The sequence below is a fragment of the Dendrobates tinctorius genome, unplaced genomic scaffold, assembly GCF_039654945.1.
Source record: "Dendrobates tinctorius isolate UK_male_01 unplaced genomic scaffold, ASM3965494v1 ptg000032l, whole genome shotgun sequence".
NCBI lineage: Eukaryota > Metazoa > Chordata > Amphibia > Anura > Dendrobatidae > Dendrobates > Dendrobates tinctorius.
This window is the reverse complement of record NW_027361700.1, coordinates 34,410,373-34,418,406: the sequence shown is the minus strand read 5'-3', so window position 1 is coordinate 34,418,406 and position 8,034 is coordinate 34,410,373.

Below are 8,034 nucleotides of genomic sequence, written 5' to 3'. Positions count from 1 at the left end.
CTTTACAATTACTCTCCCTAACACAGGGTCACTCTCGGTCAGCCATTATGCCGTCCGGTTCCGGACATTGGCGTCCGAATTAGAGTGGCTGGGCAAAGCCTTAGTCCCGGTGTTTTGGAGAGGGTTGGCTGAGCACATTAAAGACGCTCTAGCTACCAGAGAGGTTCCCGCAAGTCTGGAGGATTTGATTACCGTGACCACCCGCATTGACCTCCGGTTTACGGAGCGCAGGCTGGAACGGGCACAATCCAGACGTAGGGTTAACTTGGCTCCCACATTCACCGAACCACTAATATACCCCGCACAGGAGCTTCCACCTTCCGAACCTATGGAGGTGTCTTGCACAGGCTCAAAGCCACGACCGATGTGAAGCTCTGCACGTTGCTATCAGTGCCGACAGTTTGGTCACCCAGCTAGCACGTGTCCTCTGCGGGCGAAAAGGCGTCCACGCCCAGTGGCCGTAGGTGGTGGGCAGTCCAATATGAAACCCTTCTCACCCAAACCGGTATTCCGGGGCATCTTAGACAGTGGGTCCTCCACCTGGGAGGCAGAGGTTACCGTGGATTCCAGGGTCGAGGGGAGCTTTATGTCTTCTACCTTCACCCAGAAACACATCATTCCCCTGGTACTATTACCTCAGCCTCTGACTATCAAGGTGGTTAACGGAGCACCGTTACCATCCCAGGTGACCCATCAGACAGCTCCACTTGGGCTCTCTATCTCACCCTCTCATCGTGAGACTCTGTTCCTGCTCATCTTGCCAGATGGCATCGATCAGGTGCTTCTCAGGGGTTCCCTGGCTCCGTTGCCACACTCCTCATATCGAGTGGGCGACAGGGAAGATACTGGCCTGGAGCAAAGACTGTGTGGGAAGGTGTCTGAGGGGCAGCCTTCAGGTGGCTTCCACTGAAGTGCCTGCGGATCTCTCCGCTCTACAAAAACCCTACCACCAGTACGCGGACGTCTTCTCTAAAAAATCTGTGGAGATGCTCCCACCGCACCGTCCATACGATTGCCCGATAGACCTCATGCCAGGCACAGAACCTCCTAGAGGCTGTGTGTATCCATTATCTCTTCCTGAGACAGAAGCTATGTCACAATATGTCCGGGAGAACCTGGCGAGAGGTTTTATCAGGAAGTCGGTGTCGCCGGCTGGTGCAGGGTTCTTCATCGTTCAGAAGAAGAGCAGAGAGTTACGTCCCTGCATTGACTACAGAGGTCTCAATGCCATAACAATAAAAAATAAATACCCTTTTCCTCTGATCTCTGAACTGTTTGACAGGTTGCGAGGGGCCCGGATCTTTACCAAACTAGATCTGCAGGGAGCATACAACCTGATTCACATTCGCGAGGGAGACGAGTGGAAGACAGCCTTTAATACCAGGGATGGCCACTATGAATATCTGGTCATGCCCTTCGGCCTGTGTAATGCGCCTGCTGTCTTCCAAGACTTCGTCAACGACGTCTTCTGCGACATGCTCTCGACCTTGGTGGTAGTCTATCTGGATGACATCCTCATCTTCTCACCAGATTTGACTACCCACCGGAGAGATGTCTGGAGGGTCTTCGACCATCTACGGGCGAATTCTCTGTTCGCCAAGCTGGATAAGTGCCAGTTTGAGCAGGAGTCCTTGCCGTTCCTGGGCTACATCATCTCGGCCCAGGGATTGGCTATGGATCCAGCCAAACTGCAAGCGGTAATAGACTGGCAAGAACCTCATTCACTCAAAGCGGTGCAGCGCTTTCTGGGGTTCGTGAACTATTACAGCCAGTTTATACCACACTTTTCCACCCTGGTAGCTCCTTTGGTTGCTCTCACCAAAAAAGGAGCTAACCCCAACACTTGGTCTGAACAGGTCTCCAAGGCCTTCTCGGCTATAAAGTCTCATTTTGCTGGCGCTCCCATCCTACATCGCCCCGATGTGAACAAGCCATTTATACTAGAGGTAGATGCCTCTTCTGTCGGTGCAGGAGCAGTTCTTTTCCAAAAGGACGCTCAAGGTCGGAAGCATCCCTGCTTCTTCTTCTCAAAGACCTTCTCACCGACAGAGAAGAATTACTCCATCGGTGACAGGGAGCTGCTAGCCATGAAGTTGGCCTTTTCAGAGTGGAGACATCTCCTGGAGGGGGCTCGGTTTCCCTTCCAGGTATATACGGACCATAAAAATCTGGTCTATTTACAGACGGCCCTCCCGTCAGGCTAAGTGGTCGCTCTTCTTTTCCCGCTTCCGCTTCACCCTGCACTACCTTTCAGGAGAGAACGTCCGTGCGGATGCTCTCTCACGCTTGGTGGTCTCAGCAGAAGAAGGAGAGGCTGAGCCTCAGTTAATTCTCCCGCCGGAGAGTTTTACGACCGTGGCTCCAGTCGCTCTCGAGTCAGTGCCACCAGGCAAGACCTTGGTGCCTACTCAGCTACGGCCGGAGGTCCTCGCCTCTCCAGGGTGGGTGGTCATTTTGGCAATAAACAGACCACCGAACTCCTGGCAAGGTCATATTGGTGGCCACATATGGCTCGAGATGTCAAGGAATACGTGCAAGCATGCGTCTCGTGTGCTCGTAACAGACCCTCTAGACAGAGGCCGGCAGGGTTGTTGTATCACCTGCCAGTGGCGGATAGACTGTGGGAGATGGTTGGCATGGATTTCATAGTTGGCCTGCCCAAGTCTGGTGGCAGTACGGTCATCTGGGTGGTCACCGACCATTTTTCCAAAATGGTGCATCTGGTGCCACTCGCACGCCTGCCTTCCGCTCGAGGTCTGGCCACTTTGTTTATTAAGCACGTATTCCATTTGCATGGCATGCCGGATAAAATCGTGAGTGACCGAGGTCCCCAGTTTGCGTCTCGGTTTTGGAGGGAGCTCTGCAGCCTACTCAGCATCGAGCTAAATCTGTCCTCCGCCTACCATCCCGAGACGAATGGCTTGGTTGAGAAAGCCAGCCAGACCCTGGTCACCTATCTACGGCATTTTGTCTCTGCCAGGCAGGATGACTGGGCATCCCTGCTACCTTGGGCTGAATTTGCCCTAAACAATGTGGTGGCTGATTCCACTGGACAGACACCCTTCCTCTTAAACTACGCCAACATCCACGCGTCCCTGTCCCGATGCCAGTGTCCTCCACTGACTCCAGGGTGGCAGACTGGGCAGTGGAGGCCCGGGACATCTGGGATCACACTCAGGATGCTATCTGTGCCTCTAAGGAGAGGATGAGGGCGTCCGCCGACACGCATTGGCGACCCACTCCAAGCTTCTCCCCTGGCAACATGGTGTGGCTCTCCACCCGAAACATCAAACTACGGGTCGAGTCCCCTAAGTTCGCGCCGCGATATATTGGACCATTCAAGGTCATTGAGCGAATTAGCTCGGTGGTCTACCGCCTGGCTCTTCCTCCACATTTAGCCATTTCGGACGTGTTTCATGTGTCCCTCCTCAAACCAGTTCACATGGCCCGTTTTTCTGAGTCATCGGCCGGGTCGTCAGACTTATCATCTGACGATTTTGAGGTTAATGCCATCATAGGGCGCAGGTTTGTCCGTGGCAAAAAAATGTATTTAGTGGATTGGAAGGGTCATGGGCCCGAGGCTCGAACCTGGGAGCCGGTGGAGAACATCCACGCACCGCTCCTGATCGTGGCTTTTGAGCGCACTGAAGCGCAGAGGGGAGGGGGCCTTAGGAGGGGGGTAATGTTAGGCGTCGGATTCCTGACACTGCATGGCAGGAATCCAGAGCCAGACATCCTGCGGTCTCCCATTCTCCTCCGACCACTCTGGGTGCTGCTCAGACTCGCTCTGACAGTGTCGATGTTGCTGCCACCTCTGGTGCAGCAATGGTAGTGCAACCTGCTCTGCAGGGAACCGCTCCAGAGGCTAAGTCCTCATGCCGTGCTACTGGGCATGCCCGCAAGGTGACCTCTCACTGGAGAGCAGGGGTCACATGTTCAGGTCCTGTGTCGGATCTGATTTGTCCTTTTCAGGGTACTGGAAGGTCCCGGAAGCGCATGGCTATAAAAAGCCCGCATGGCGGCTCGGCCATGCGCTAGTGTAGACTTATTATGCTGTGTATGTATGGTGATGGATGCATGGACTGGTGACTGACTTATTATGAAACCCCTTCCCTTGGATACTACGAATGGTGACTGTGTGTTGGGTTAGTCAGCTCCAGATTGTGGCAAGCTACACGCCCCAGTGCTTTCCACGCCTACACTAGCGTCCGTCGGTGCCCGGTTCTCGGCGCCAACGCTTGCGGCTATAGTTGCCGCTGCACTGCATTAACAGCAGCTATTGGTGTTAGCGGCTGCGACACCACATGCCGGCTCCTGTGACGTTAACAGGGCCAGCGTCTTTACATTTATTTCTGCCAAGCGACTCTGTGTCTGAACAGAGCCGCTCCTAGCGCTCGGGTGATGTTAACCCGTGCGCACTATGTCACCTTCTGGTGCATCTGCCATTACCCAGCAGCGGTCTTACCATCTACTGCACGGTGGACCCCGGGCGGCGAACGCACCTCCTATTATTTTATATCTGGTGCGTTCCGCCGACCATAATACTATTGACAGAAAAGAAATAAAGAAAGTAAAACAGGTAGTTGACTGATCAATTGACCCACAGTAGAACATTTTACAATGGCACGGAAGTAGTCAGCCATGTGCCATGCATGAGGTATCAGGGACTAAGCCAACATTTACAGCTTTGAATCAAAGTTTCAATGAAGACCTGGTGGTTAAGGGATCGGTGTAAGCCTTCTTTGTTGGGAGCCCTGATACCTCATGCGACACCTCCAATTTATTTTTTATTCAGCCACACTCAAATGGCACAAACATTAGTTTCATAGAGTACTATTAGTACAAAAAATGTAAGGAAAGCAACACAGGTAGTTGAGTGAATGTCAGTGCAGGTCTGCCTATCTAGGAGCCCTACTTCTACAGTAAACACATATAAAGGACACCCAACTTGAATTCTCTACATTTCAAAAAAAATTGTGACACGTCACAAAATTTTCATCAGTTTCCACAGAGTAGAAACAGTATAATAGTCCTCTGACACACCTTCCATTACAAGCAACCCATCAAATGGAGACACATCTTCAAGTCCCCACATTTCAAAAAATTGCAGCAGTAGCAAGAGCAGGCACAGACTGCAATAAAGAGACATCAATGCATGACAAAAACTACACCATCGTCTAGTCTGCCCAGTGTGCAAATGGGGTGCAAAAGTCATTGGATATCCAAGACTTGTTCATTTTGATGAAAGTTAGGTGGTCTACACTTTCAGGAAAAAGCTGGATGTGTTTATCCTTCAGGACACCACTAGCAGTGCTAGACATGTTCTGAGCGAACACTGGTTGCAAGGTATGACAAAACCTCTAAAGCGTGACAGGCGAGCTGATGGAATTGATATTGAACTCCAGATATTCCTGAACTATCCTCTACAGTCGTTCCAAACGTGACAGACTTGTACTCTGTTCTGTTGGTGCACGGGCTGGTCTAGAAAATGTGTGAAATGACTTGCGGAAATTGCTTATGCTAATTACACTGCTGCTGCTAATGTTTTTGCGATGACACGTTGGCATTCCAACGGTTGGACATCTAGAACTATGATGCACACTGTGTGCCTCACTGCTGTCTTGGTGAAAACCACTAATCCGATTGTCTACAAGTGTGTTTTGATACTCCAGCATGCATCAAGTGACCTCTCCTCCGCTTCCTCCACCTTAACATCACAGACAGTACAGTCCTCTGAAGTGACACCCTAATTACCCTTGATTCCCCCCACATCACAACTCTCCAAAATTGCGCAGCATGGATGCATGGGACAGGGCTTGGACCGGCATTTCTAGCTTAAAAATGAATCAGCAAAAGGTGGACGAGTGATTGGTGTAGGCCCTGCAAAATTCAGACAACACACATGAAGGAGAGCCAACTTGAAGTCCAAACATTTCCAAGAATTAGGAGCAGACACCAGGAAAAGTGGCATCAATTGACCAATAGTGGAACATTTTATAATAGCACAGTAGCAGTTAGACATGGGCCATTTATGAGCCAGAACCTGGGCCAGCATTTACAGCTTTGAATTTAAGTTCAAATTAAGAGGTTGGTGAGGGACCAGTGTAAGCCTGCTATGCTGGGAACCCTGATACCTCATGCAACAGCTCATACTGCTTTTCTGCACAGCCAGAATCAGGTGGCACAAATATAAGCTTCGTAGACTACTATTGTTTAATAAAATTAAGGATAGAAACACAGGTAGTTGACTGAAAGAAAGTGCTGGCCTGTCGGTCTGGGAACCCTATTGCTACAGCCAGCACATATTAGGGACACCCAACTTGGAGCCAAGACCTTTCCAAAAATTAGGGGCAGACACCCCTAATGTGTCATCAATTTCCCCAGAATAGAAAGAGTATAATAGGGCTCTGACACCCCTTACACTACAGGCAACCCAGCACATGGATACACAACTACGAGTTTCCACATTTCAAAAAATTATTTGTAAAATCAGGAGCAGTAGGAACAGCAAGCACAGAAGCCACAACAAAGGTGTCATAGAGTGTAATAATGTGAGATCAATGCAGCACACTAAAAACTACACCATTGCTTAGTCTGTCCAGTCTGTGACTGGGTTTAAAAATCATTAGAGATCCATTACTTGTTGATCTTGATAAAAGTTCAGCAGTCTATACTTTCAGGGGCCAGCTGGATGTGCTTATCCATCAGGACACCATCAGCAGCGCTGAAGAGTCTTCAGTAAAGACACGTTCTGAAAGACGACTGGCTGCCAGCTCTGACAAAACCTCAAAGATGTGACAGATGAGCTCGGTCCACTCTCCTATTTTTAAAGACCAAAATGCTAAAGGGTCCAAACTCCCCCTGATGGCATTGAAATTGAGCTTTAGATACTCCTGCACCATCCTCTCCTGACGTTCAGTACGTGTCAAACGATGTCTCGGGGAAAACTACTTTTAAGTTTGTCTACAAGGGTGTTTCGATACTCCAGCATGCGCACATCCCTTTCCAGAGGAAGAAGCATCTAGCAAAATATATTCTTGTGCTTCTTGTTCTTGATCTAACAGAGTGACAACCCAGTAGTCAGCACTATTTCTAATCGTAACAATACGTGCATCATGTTGCAGATAGAGCAGCAAGAAGGTGCTCATGTGTTGGGTGCTTCATAAGAGTCCAAGTCCATGGTGTGTTGGTGGCCATGTAACACTCAAGCTTGCTTCCTTCGTCACCTCCTGATAACCACAGACAACAGAGATCATCATCCTATTCATCCCCTGAATGTTGCGCACCCATCACCTCTTCCTCCGCTTCCACCTCCATTTGTTTCTCAGCTCCTGCACCTTCACTAACAGTTTGTTTGGTGCCATGAGCCCCTTCGATCGAGCTGTTATCCACCCTCTCATGGCACCTGCTTATGCGGTGACAGTCTAGAACTTAGATATATCGTTATCCCTTCTACATCCTTTTCTCTTTCCTCCTCTTCCTCTGGGACCATCACCTCCTCGCACAGACTATTCAAAGTGTGCTCCAGTATGAAGATAAACTGAATAGTGATGCTGATGATAGCATCATTAGCACTACCCTTCTTACTAGCCATTTCAAAACTGTGTAGAAAGAGTTCCTTCATCTGTGCCCACTCCGCAAGCACGATTTTCACCACGTCCAGACTGCATTGACCCAGACTATTCAAAATGACATACTGCACTCATTGCTGCTGCCACAGTTGCCACAACATGTGCAGTGTGGAATTCTACAGTGTTGGCAAATTGCATATGAATCAGTTAACCTGTAGCCCAAAAGATCTCTGTTGCAATGCAAGTCAATGACCCGTGCAAGTGAGCACACAATGGCCATGCTTTGTGCAGCAGGGCATCCAGGCCGGGATAGTAGCAGAGAAATTGCTTGTACCACCTGGTTGAGGATGTGAGCCTTGCAAGTAACGTGTGTGAGGTTGCCCCCACGTAGGGCTGCCAACAGATTCAAACACTAAAGCACACACCCTTCCCTGCCTCCTGGTTCAGTTCAGACAGCCATTGC